Raw genomic sequence first — 14,105 nt, 5'->3', positions numbered from 1 at the left:
GAAGTGACTCGAACCCATACTGCCAGGAGCAATGCAACTGGTATGTACAGGACGCCTTAATCCGCTTGTGTCAATTTTAAAGGAATATATTAGTGAATATTTATTTATGTATATATATATATATATATATATATATATATATATATATATATATATATATATATATATATATATATATATTATATATATATATAATTAGTCCTGGGGACCATTCAGGCTTGTTTGCATAATATATATATATATATATTATATATATATATATATATATATATATTATATATATATATATATATATATATATATGTATATCACGAAAATAAACAAGTGATTAAGAATGTGACAATGTCAGACCACGGAGGAAAATGAAACAGGAATTTCCTTAAGTACTTTTTATATTAAATACATCTTCAGAACGAATCAAATACATCTTCCTTCTGAAGATGTATTTAATATACGAAAGTACTTAAGGAAATTCCTGTTTCATTTTCTTCCGTGGTCTGACATTGTCATATATATATATATATATATATATATATATATATATATATATATATATATATTATATATATATATATATATATATATATATATATATATATTATATATATATATATATATATATATATATATATATATAAAGAGAATGTCTGTCTATGTTATGAGGCCACATGCTGGAGGCTGCAGCCATACACAGATTTATTTAAAATTTATTTATATATTATTAAGGCTTATTATTACTAAATTAATGTATTTGTAGAGGGAATGGTCTGGGTAGGGAACGGGCATAGGTTGGCCAGTGTTGACTTTAGCTAAAGGATTTAGGAATAATTATTAATTATTCTTATCACTCCCCCCCCCTACCAATTTAATTAAAGTTAATTGTAAAATAATGCTTGAGATGGCTGAAGACTTTTTCGTACTTAGAAAAACCTAAATTAAACACATAAAGAAGTTTATTGGTCCTGGTTTAAGTTAGAGGAAGAGGTGCAAAGGTTGTGGTGGGGGGGGGGAGAGGATACGGGATTTAGAGGTGGAATGAAGAGAGGGAACAGGGGGAGTGGTGCAGGTGAAACAGGGATGGGGATGGGGGAACAGGGGGAGTGGTGCAGGTGAAACAGGGAGGAAGAGGGGGGAACAGGGGTGCTGTACAGGTGAAACAGGGATGGGGATGGGGAACAGGGGGAGTGGTGCAGGTGAAACAGGGGGAAGAGGGGGGAACAGGGGGGAGTGGTGCAGGTGAAACAGGGATGGGGGAACAGGGGGAGTGGTGCAGGTGAAACAGGGATGGGGATGGGGGAACAGGGGGAGTGGCAGGTGAAACAGGGATGGGGATGGGGGAACAGGGGGAGTGGTGCAGGTGAAACAGGGAGGAAGAGGGGGGAACAGGGGGTGCTGTACAGGTGAAACAGGGATGGGGATGGGGGAACAGGGGGACTGGTGCAGGTGAAACAGGGATGAAGAGGGAGAAACAGGGGGGGAGTGGTGCAGGTGAAACAGGGATGGGGTAACAGGGGGAGTGGTGCAGGTGAAACAGGGATGGGGATGGGGAACAGGGAGAGTGGTGCAGGTGAAACAGGGATGGGATGGGGGAACAGGGGGAGTGGTGCAGGTGAAACAAGGATGGGGATGGGGGAGCAGGGGGAGTGGTGCAGATGAAACAGGGATGCAGAGGGAGAAACAGGGGGGAGTGGTGCAGGTGAAACAGGGATGGGGAAGAGGGGGAGTGGTGCAGGTGAAACAGGGATTAAAGGAAAATTTATATAAGTAGATAGATGGATGTTACATTGATTGCTAAATATACATTGACGGATATAGGGATGCATAGATGCATCCGTCTATCTGATGGATGGAAAGACATATGAGTAGATGGATGGATAGACAGAAGAGTTGATAGACGGATAAATGGAATATAAATATATATAATGATAAATGGTTGGTTTATGGGAAGATAGATTGATGGATTGACAGATATAAGTAGATAGGTAGATGGATCCATTGATGGATTCATTTGTGCTTATCTCTTGAGGTTCTTCTTGAGATGATTTCGGGGCTTTAGTGTCCCCGCGGTCCGGTCCTCGACCAGGCCTCCACCCCCAGAAAGCAGCCCGTGACAGCTAACTAACACCCAGGTACCTGTTTTACTGCAAGGTAACAGGGGCACAGGGTGAAAGAAACTCTGCCCATTGTTTCTCGGCGGCGCCCGGAATCGAACCCGGGACCACACGATCACAAGTCCAGTGTCCAGTGTGCTGTCCGCTCGGCCGACTGGCTCCCCGGTCGGAGGGGAGCCGGTGAACAGGCGAATCAGGTTAAGAATATCTGTCGATTTGCTATTGCATCAACTGAGATTCGATATGGGACCATTAGGATTATAACCAACGAACTCTCTCCGTTTAGACGGTAGGCCTCCAGTTTGTGTGTGTGTGTGTGTAATTACCTAAGTGTAGTTACAGGATGAGAGCTACGCTCGTGGTGTCCCGTCTTCCCAGCACTCTTTGTCATATAACGCTCTGAAACTACTGACGGTCTTGGCCTCCACCACCTTCTCACTTAACTTGTTCCAACCGTCTACCACTCTATTTGCGAAGGTGAATTTTCTTATATTTCTTCGGCATCTGTGTTTAGCTTGTTTAAATCTATGACCTCTTGTTCTTGAAGTGCCAGGTCTCAGGAAATCTTCCTGTCGATTTTATCAATTCCTGTTACTATTTTGTATGTAGTGATCATATCACCTCTTTTTCTTCTGTCTTCTAGTTTTGGCATGTTTGTGTGTGTGTGTGTGTGTGTGTGTGTGTGTGTGTGTGTGTGTGTGTGTGTGTGTGTTAGAGAGAAATAGATGTAGTAGATATAAAAAAAGGAAAAATACATATATTTGATAGGCGGGGTCCAAGAGCTAATAACTCGATTCTGCAGATACATATAGTAAATACAAGGAGAAAATAAATACACACACACACACACACACATTAATTGATAATGGACTGTTTTGTGTGCGTATCCATGTGTACTATTGTCAAGACCGACAGACACGTGAAGCTATGTGTGTGTATGTGTACCTGTAATTGAACTGACATGTGTACGGTAATTATCTGTATGTGTCCATTTTAAAGGTACACATTAGTGAATGTGTATTTATGTAAATTGATTGACATATGTACGTGTGCGCGCGATTAGTGTTACTGTAATTTATATGGTTAACATTTATACGTTTGAATGACATAGTTTCCCATTATTGTCACATTTTTTGTTACATGTCTACTATTGTCAAGATGGACAGACACGTCCAGCTATGAGTGTTTATGTGTACCAGTAATTGAACTGACATGTGTACTGCAACTATCTGCGTGTGTCCATTTTAAAGGAATATATTAGTGAATGTTTATTTATGTAAATTGATTGGAATATGTATGTGGACGCTCGGTTAGTGTTACTGTAATTTATATGGTTAACGTTTGAATGACATAGTTTCCCCTCATTGTCACATTTTTTGTTACTATTTCGCTGTTCACTCTCACTCTCTCTGAATCCCGTGGACTAATTGTGCTCACGTGTGTTTGTGTAGGGTAATGGAACCATATACTTTTCACACAATAATTTGCAACTATTTGCTAAGAAACATTTCAAAAGATCATCTAAGCTTCTAATAAGTGTTCTTTTTCCTAACATACAAGTCATCACACAGTACCTAACCTCAGTCAGAAACACTTTTCTTACTATATCTCGCAACGTCTTTTGCATATATATCCTATCTTAAATAATTAACAGTTTTAATTCATAACTGGCAACCCCCCTCCCATCCAAAGCTTTCAAAGCCACCAAACATCATTCCTTTCCCTTAACCTCTCCCAAATTATCTTTTGCACCAATTCACAAACTAGGGGGCTTCATAGCTGAGTGGACGTCGCTCTCGACTCGTAATCGTAGCTCATTCGATCCCCCGGTGATGGAACAAACGGAAATCAGCAGAGTTTCTATCATTCTGATGCCCCTGTTACCTAGCATTAAATATGTACCTGGGCGTTAGACAGCTGTTGCGGGCTGCTTCCTGGGTGTGTGTGTGTGGAATGTTTTTTATTAGTTAGTAATAATTGATTGATTGGCAGTTGAGAGGCGGGCCGAAAGAGTAGAGCTCAACCCTCGCAAGCACAACTAGGTGAACACAACTAGATAAATACTAACCAACCACGATCTCGACAATCCATTACACACACAACCCCCCCCCCCAACTCCCCAAATCGTTCTACCTAAGTCAATAAAAAATTAAAACAAATCAATTAATTCACCAAAAATACTAACTATAAATAAAGGAACCAAATTTGAGACATACAGCGACTCCAGCGTGGTCTAGTCGGAAGAGAACGTGTTCTCATCTGGATAGATTGCGATCGAGTCTGTCGGAACGGGTGTGTAACTGCAGGGCACAAATATTTGTGTGTCCCCTCCTGTAGCTGCCTCTGTTTCGACAGGTTCCCTGGATAGCTGGAATTGGCCTGGCCCTTGGAAAGTGGGGAAGGGTGAAATCCGTTGGGCCCACGGATGGATACCTTGGATCCATGGACCTAGAGCAGGTCTAATCACCTGGGATTCGAACCCACGGTGGGAATAGGGAGGAGATATGTGAAGGGGGGGGGGGGGAAGGATGTTTCCCTGGACCAAACCTCACATAAACCCGGACACTCACACACACACACACACCCTCACCCGAACACTTACAGGGGTACTCACACTCACACACACCCTAGACTGTGATAAGGGAGATCATCTGAGGGGACACAGATGGCCTCCTGGACCCACAGGTATAACCGACACACACGCACCCGGACACTCACAGGGACACTCACACTCACACACACTCTCACCCGGACACTCACAGGGATATACACACTCACACACATCCATAGACACAAACTGTGATAAGGAGACCATCTGAGGGGACACAGATGGCCTCCTGGACACACAAGTATATATCAATATTTAATTTATTATTTATTATTTAATTTTATTAAATAAGTAATCAAATTAATGTTTTTTTAATAAATTATTATTTTATTAAATTATTAAATAATTATATTAATAAACAAATTAAATTAAATTTAATAATTAAATATTTATTATTTAATTTACAAATATGACAGATTTTTTTAAATATATATATTATATATATATATATATATATATATATATATATATATATATATATACTATATATATATATATATATATTATATATATATATATATACATGCGAACAAGCCTTAATGGTCCCAGGACTATATGCAACTGAAAACTCACAAGCCAGAAGTGACTCGAACCCATACTGCCAGGAGCAATGCAACTGGTATGTACAGGACGCCTTAATCCGCTTGTGTCCAATTTTAAAGGAATATATTAGTGAATATTTATTATGTATATATATATATATATATATATATATATATATATATATATATATATATATACTATATATATATATATATATATATATATATATATATAATTAGTCCTGGGGACCATTCAGGCTTGTTTGCATATATATATATATATATATATATAATATATATATATATATATATATATATATATATATATATATATATATATATATATATATATATATATATATGTATATCACGAAAATAAACAAGTGATTAAGAATGTGACAATGTCAGACCACGGAGGAAAATGAAACAGGAATTTCCTTAAGTACTTTTGTATATTAAATACATCTTCAGAACGAATCAAATACATCTTCCTTCTGAAGATGTATTTAATATACGAAAAGTACTTAAGGAAATTCCTGTTTCATTTTCTTCCGTGGTCTGACATTGTCATATATATATATATATATTATATATATATATATATATATATATATATATATATATATATATATATAGATATATATATATTATATATATATATATATATATATATATATATATATATATATATATAATATTATATATATAAAGAGAATGTCTGTCTATGTTATGAGGCCACATGCTGGAGGCTGCAGCCATACACAGATTTATTTTAAAATTTATTTATTAATATATTATTAAGGCTTATTATTACTAAATTAATGTATTTGTAGAGGGAATGGTCTGGGGTAGGGAACGGGCATAGGTTGGCCAGTGTTGACTTTAGCTAAAGGATTTAGGAATAATTATTAATTATTCTTATCACTCCCCCCCCCTACCAATTTAATTAAAGTTAATTGTAAAATAATGCTTGAGATGGCTGAAGACTTTTTCGTACTTAGAAAAAACCTAAATTAAACACATAAAGAAGTTTATTGGTCCTGGTTTAAGTTAGAGGAAGAGGTGCAAAGGTTGTGGTGGGGGGGGGGGAGAGGATACGGGATTTAGAGGTGGAATGAAGAGAGGGAACAGGGGGAGTGGTGCAGGTGAAACAGGGATGGGGATGGGGGAACAGGGGGAGTGGTGCAGGTGAAACAGGGAGGAAGAGGGGGGAACAGGGGGTGCTGTACAGGTGAAACAGGGATGGGGATGGGGGAACAGGGGGAGTGGTGCAGGTGAAACAGGGAGGAAGAGGGGGGAACAGGGGGGAGTGGTGCAGGTGAAACAGGGATGGGGAACAGGGGGAGTGGTGCAGGTGAAACAGGGATGGGGATGGGGGAACAGGGGGAGTGGTGCAGGTGAAACAGGGATGGGGATGGGGGAACAGGGGGAGTGGTGCAGGTGAAACAGGGAGGAAGAGGGGGGAACAGGGGGTGCTGTACAGGTGAAACAGGATGGGGATGGGGGAACAGGGGGACTGGTGCAGGTGAAACAGGGATGAAGAGGGAGAAACAGGGGGGGAGTGGTGCAGGTGAAACAGGGATGGGGTAACAGGGGGAGTGGTGCAGGTGAACAGGGATGGGGATGGGGGGAACAGGGAGAGTGGTGCAGGTGAAACAGGGATGGGATGGGGGAACAGGGGGAGTGGTGCAGGTGAAACAAGGATGGGGATGGGGGAGCAGGGGGAGTGGTGCAGATGAAACAGGGATGCAGAGGGAGAAACAGGGGGGAGTGGTGCAGGTGAAACAGGGATGGGGGAAGAGGGGGGAGTGGTGCAGGTGAAACAGGGATTAAAGGAAAATTTATATAAGTAGATAGATGGATGTTTACATTGATTGCTAAATATATACATTGACGGATATAGGGATGCATAGATGCATCCGTCTATCTGATGGATGGAAAGACATATGAGTAGATGGATGGATAGACAGAAGAGTTGATAGACGGATAAATGGAATATAAATATATATAATGATAAATGGTTGGTTTATGGGAAGATAGATTGATGGATTGACAGATATAAGTAGATAGGTAGATGGATCCATTGATGGATTCATTTGTGCTTATCTCTTGAGGTTCTTCTTGAGATGATTTCGGGGCTTTAGTGTCCCCGCGGTCCGGTCCTCGACCAGGCCTCCACCCCCAGAAAGCAGCCCGTGACAGCTAACTAACACCCAGGTACCTGTTTTACTGCAAGGTAACAGGGGCACAGGGTGAAAGAAACTCTGCCCATTGTTTCTCGGCGGCGCCCGGAATCGAACCCGGGACCACACGATCACAAGTCCAGTGTCCAGTGTGCTGTCCGCTCGGCCGACTGGCTCCCCGGTCGGAGGGGAGCCGGTGAACAGGCGAATCAGGTTAAAGAATATCTGTCGATTTGCTATTGCATCAACTGAGATTCGATATGGGACCATTAGGATTATAACCAACGAACTCTCTCCGTTTAGACGGTAGGCCTCCAGTTTGTGTGTGTGTGTGTGTAATTACCTAAGTGTAGTTACAGGATGAGAGCTACGCTCGTGGTGTCCCGTCTTCCCAGCACTCTTTGTCATATAACGCTCTGAAACTACTGACGGTCTTGGCCTCCACCACCTTCTCACTTAACTTGTTCCAACCGTCTACCACTCTATTTGCGAAGGTGAATTTTCTTATATTTCTTCGGCATCTGTGTTTAGCTTGTTTAAATCTATGACCTCTTGTTCTTGAAGTGCCAGGTCTCAGGAAATCTTCCCTGTCGATTTTATCAATTCCTGTTACTATTTTGTATGTAGTGATCATATCACCTCTTTTTCTTCTGTCTTCTAGTTTTGGCATGTTTGTGTGTGTGTGTGTGTGTGTGTGTGTGTGTGTGTGTGTGTGTGTGTGTGTGTGTGTGTTAGAGAGAAATAGATGTAGTAGATATAAAAAAAGGAAAAATACATATATTTGATAGGCGGGGTCCAAGAGCTAATAACTCGATTCTGCAGATACATATAGTAAATACAAGGAGAAAATAAATACACACACACACACACACACATTAATTGATAATGGACTGTTTTGTGTGCGTATCCATGTGTACTATTGTCAAGACCGACAGACACGTGAAGCTATGTGTGTGTATGTGTACCTGTAATTGAACTGACATGTGTACGGTAATTATCTGTATGTGTCCATTTTAAAGGTACACATTAGTGAATGTGTATTTATGTAAATTGATTGACATATGTACGTGTGCGCGCGATTAGTGTTACTGTAATTTATATGGTTAACATTTATACGTTTGAATGACATAGTTTCCCATTATTGTCACATTTTTTGTTACATGTCTACTATTGTCAAGATGGACAGACACGTCCAGCTATGAGTGTTTATGTGTACCAGTAATTGAACTGACATGTGTACTGCAACTATCTGCGTGTGTCCATTTTAAAGGAATATATTAGTGAATGTTTATTTATGTAAATTGATTGGAATATGTATGTGGACGCTCGGTTAGTGTTACTGTAATTTATATGGTTAACGTTTGAATGACATAGTTTCCCCTCATTGTCACATTTTTTGTTACTATTTCGCTGTTCACTCTCACTCTCTCTGAATCCCGTGGACTAATTGTGCTCACGTGTGTTTGTGTAGGGTAATGGAACCATATACTTTTCACACAATAATTTGCAACTATTTGCTAAGAAACATTTCAACAAGATCATCTAAGCTTCTAATAAGTGTTCTTTTTCCTAACATACAAGTCAATCACACAGTACCTAACCTCAGTCAGAAACACTTTTCTTACTATATCTCGCAACGTCTTTTGCATATATATCCTATCTTAAATAATTAACAGTTTTAATTCATAACTGGCAACCCCCCTCCCATCCAAAGCTTTCAAAGCCACCAAACATCATTCCTTTCCCTTAACCTCTCCCAAATTATCTTTGCACCAATTCACAAACTAGGGGGCTTCATAGCTGAGTGGACGTCGCTCTCGACTCGTAATCGTAGCTCATTCGATCCCCCGGTGATGGAACAAACGGAAATCAGCAGAGTTTCTATCATTCTGATGCCCCTGTTACCTAGCATTAAATATGTACCTGGGCGTTAGACAGCTGTTGCGGGCTGCTTCCTGGGTGTGTGTGTGTGGAATGTTTTTTATTAGTTAGTAATAATTGATTGATTGGCAGTTGAGAGGCGGGCCGAAAGAGTAGAGCTCAACCCTCAGCAAGCACAACTAGGTGAACACAACTAGATAAATACTAACCAACCACGATCTCGACAATCCATTACACACACAACCCCCCCCCCCCAACTCCCCAAATCGTTCTACCTAAGTCAATAAAAAAATTAAAACAAATCAATTAATTCACCAAAAATACTAACTATAAATAAAGGAACCAAATTTGAGACATACAGCGACTCCAGCGTGGTCTAGTCGGAAGAGAACGTGTTCTCATCTGGATAGATTGCGATCGAGTCTGTCGGAACGGGTGTGTAACTGCAGGGCACAAATATTTGTGTGTCCCCTCCTGTAGCTGCCTCTGTTTCGACAGGTTCCCTGGATAGCTGGAATTGGCCTGGCCCTTGGAAAGTGGGGAAGGGGTGAAATCCGTTGGGCCCACGGATGGATACCTTGGATCCATGGACCTAGAGCAGGTCTAATCACCTGGGATTCGAACCCACGGTGGGAATAAGGGAGGAGATATGTGAAGGGGGGGGGGGGGGAAGGATGTTTCCCTGGAACCAAACCTCACATAAACCCGGACACTCACACACACACACACACACCCTCACCCGAACACTTACAGGGGTACTCACACTCACACACACCCATAGACTGTGATAAGGGAGATCATCTGAGGGGACACAGATGGCCTCCTGGACCCACAGGTATAACCGGACACACACGCACCCGGACACTCACAGGGACACTCACACTCACACACACTCACCCGGACACTCACAGGGATATACACACTCACACACATCCATAGACACAAACTGTGATAAGGGAGACCATCTGAGGGGACACAGATGGCCTCCTGGACACACAAGTATATATCAATATTTAATTTATTATTTATTATTTAATTTTATTAAATAAGTAATCAAATTAATGTTTTTTAATAAATTATTATTTTATTAAATTATTAAATAATTATATTAATAAAACAAATTAAATTAAATTTAATAATTAAATATTTATTATTTAATTTACAAATATGACAGATTTTTTTTAAATATATATATATATATATATATATATATATATATATATATATATATATATATATATATATATATATATATATATATATATATATATATATATATATATATACATGCGAACAAGCCTTAATGGTCCCCAGGACTATATGCAACTGAAAACTCACAAGCCAGAAGTGACTCGAACCCATACTGCCAGGAGCAATGCAACTGGTATGTACAGGACGCCTTAATCCGCTTGTGTCAATTTTAAAGGAATATATTAGTGAATATTTATTTATGTATATATATATATATATATATATATATATATATATAATATATATATATATATATATATATATATATATATATATATATATATATATATATATATATATATATATATATATATAATTAGTCCTGGGGACCATTCAGGCTTGTTTGCATATATATATATATATATATATATATATATATATATATATATATATATATATATATATATATATATATATATATATGTATATCACGAAAATAAACAAGTGATTAAGAATGTGACAATGTCAGACCACGGAGGAAAATGAAACAGGAATTTCCTTAAGTACTTTTGTATATTAAATACATCTTCAGAACGAATCAAATACATCTTCCTTCTGAAGATGTATTTAATATACGAAAGTACTTAAGGAAATTCCTGTTTCATTTTCTTCCGTGGTCTGACATTGTCATATATATATATATATATATATATATATATATATATATATATATATATATATATATATATATATATATATATATATATATATATATATATATATATATAAAGAGAATGTCTGTCTATGTTATGAGGCCACATGCTGGAGGCTGCAGCCATACACAGATTTATTTTAAAATTTATTTATTAATATATTATTAAGGCTTATTATTACTAAATTAATGTATTTGTAGAGGGAATGGTCTGGGGTAGGGAACGGGCATAGGTTGGCCAGTGTTGACTTTAGCTAAAGGATTTAGGAATAATTATTAATTATTCTTATCACTCCCCCCCCCCTACCAATTTAATTAAAGTTAATTGTAAAATAATGCTTGAGATGGCTGAAGACTTTTTCGTACTTAGAAAAAACCTAAATCAACACATAAAGAAGTTTATTGGTCCTGGTTTAAGTTAGAGGAAGAGGTGCAAAGGTTGTGGTGGGGGGGGGGGGAGAGGATACGGGATTTAGAGGTGGAATGAAGAGAGGGAACAGGGGGAGTGGTGCAGGTGAAACAGGGATGGGGATGGGGGAACAGGGGAGTGGTGCAGGTGAAACAGGGAGGAAGAGGGGGGAACAGGGGGTGCTGTACAGGTGAAACAGGGATGGGGATGGGGGAACAGGGGAGTGGTGCAGGTGAAACAGGGAGGAAGAGGGGGGGAACAGGGGGAGTGGTGCAGGTGAAACAGGGATGGGGGAACAGGGGGAGTGGTGCAGGTGAAACAGGGATGGGGATGGGGGAACAGGGGGAGTGGTGCAGGTGAAACAGGGATGGGGATGGGGGAACAGGGGGAGTGGTGCAGGTGAAACAGGGAGGAAGAGGGGGGAACAGGGGTGCTGTACAGGTGAAACAGGGATGGGGATGGGGGAACAGGGGGACTGGTGCAGGTGAAACAGGGATGAAGAGGGAGAAACAGGGGGGGAGTGGTGCAGGTGAAACAGGGATGGGGTAACAGGGGGAGTGGTGCAGGTGAAACAGGGATGGGGATGGGGGAACAGGGAGAATGGTGCAGGTGAAACAGGGATGGGGATGGGGGAACAGGGGAGTGGTGCAGGTGAAACAAGGATGGGGATGGGGGAGCAGGGGGAGTGGTGCAGATGAAACAGGGATGCAGAGGGAGAAACAGGGGGGAGTGGTGCAGGTGAAACAGGGATGGGGGAAGAGGGGGGAGTGGTGCAGGTGAAACAGGGATTAAAGGAAAATTTATATAAGTAGATAGATGGATGTTTACATTGATTGCTAAATATATACATTGACGGATATAGGGATGCATAGATGCATCCGTCTATCTGATGGATGGAAAGACATATGAGTAGATGGATGGATAGACAGAAGAGTTGATAGACGGATAAATGGAATATAAATATATATAATGATAAATGGTTGGTTTATGGGAAGATAGATTGATGGATTGACAGATATAAGTAGATAGGTAGATGGATCCATTGATGGATTCATTTGTGCTTATCTCTTGAGGTTCTTCTTGAGATGATTTCGGGGCTTTAGTGTCCCCGCGGTCCGGTCCTCGACCAGGCCTCCACCCCCAGAAAGCAGCCCGTGACAGCTAACTAACACCCAGGTACCTGTTTTACTGCAAGGTAACAGGGGCACAGGGTGAAAGAAACTCTGCCCATTGTTTCTCGGCGGCGCCCGGAATCGAACCCGGGACCACACGATCACAAGTCCAGTGTCCAGTGTGCTGTCCGCTCGGCCGACTGGCTCCCCGGTCGGAGGGGAGCCGGTGAACAGGCGAATCAGGTTAAAGAATATCTGTCGATTTGCTATTGCATCAACTGAGATTCGATATGGGACCATTAGGATTATAACCAACGAACTCTCTCCGTTTAGACGGTAGGCCTCCAGTTTGTGTGTGTGTGTGTGTAATTACCTAAGTGTAGTTACAGGATGAGAGCTACGCTCGTGGTGTCCCGTCTTCCCAGCACTCTTTGTCATATAACGCTCTGAAACTACTGACGGTCTTGGCCTCCACCACCTTCTCACTTAACTTGTTCCAACCGTCTACCACTCTATTTGCGAAGGTGAATTTTCTTATATTTCTTCGGCATCTGTGTTTAGCTTGTTTAAATCTATGACCTCTTGTTCTTGAAGTGCCAGGTCTCAGGAAATCTTCCCTGTCGATTTTATCAATTCCTGTTACTATTTTGTATGTAGTGATCATATCACCTCTTTTTCTTCTGTCTTCTAGTTTTGGCATGTTTGTGTGTGTGTGTGTGTGTGTGTGTGTGTGTGTGTGTGTGTGTGTGTGTGTGTGTGTGTGTGTTAGAGAGAAATAGATGTAGTAGATATAAAAAAAGGAAAAATACATATATTTGATAGGCGGGGTCCAAGAGCTAATAACTCGATTCTGCAGATACATATAGTAAATACAAGGAGAAAATAAATACACACACACACACACACACATTAATTGATAATGGACTGTTTTGTGTGCGTATCCATGTGTACTATTGTCAAGACCGACAGACACGTGAAGCTATGTGTGTGTATGTGTACCTGTAATTGAACTGACATGTGTACGGTAATTATCTGTATGTGTCCATTTTAAAGGTACACATTAGTGAATGTGTATTTATGTAAATTGATTGACATATGTACGTGTGCGCGCGATTAGTGTTACTGTAATTTATATGGTTAACATTTATACGTTTGAATGACATAGTTTCCCATTATTGTCACATTTTTTGTTACATGTCTACTATTGTCAAGATGGACAGACACGTCCAGCTATGAGTGTTTATGTGTACCAGTAATTGAACTGACATGTGTACTGCAACTATCTGCGTGTGTCCATTTTAAAGGAATATATTAGTGAATGTTTATTTATGTAAATTGATTGGAATATGTATGTGG

This window comes from Procambarus clarkii, chromosome 73 (assembly GCF_040958095.1).
Source record: "Procambarus clarkii isolate CNS0578487 chromosome 73, FALCON_Pclarkii_2.0, whole genome shotgun sequence".
NCBI classification, from domain to species: domain Eukaryota; kingdom Metazoa; phylum Arthropoda; class Malacostraca; order Decapoda; family Cambaridae; genus Procambarus; species Procambarus clarkii.
Note: the sequence above shows the minus strand (reverse complement) of the source record.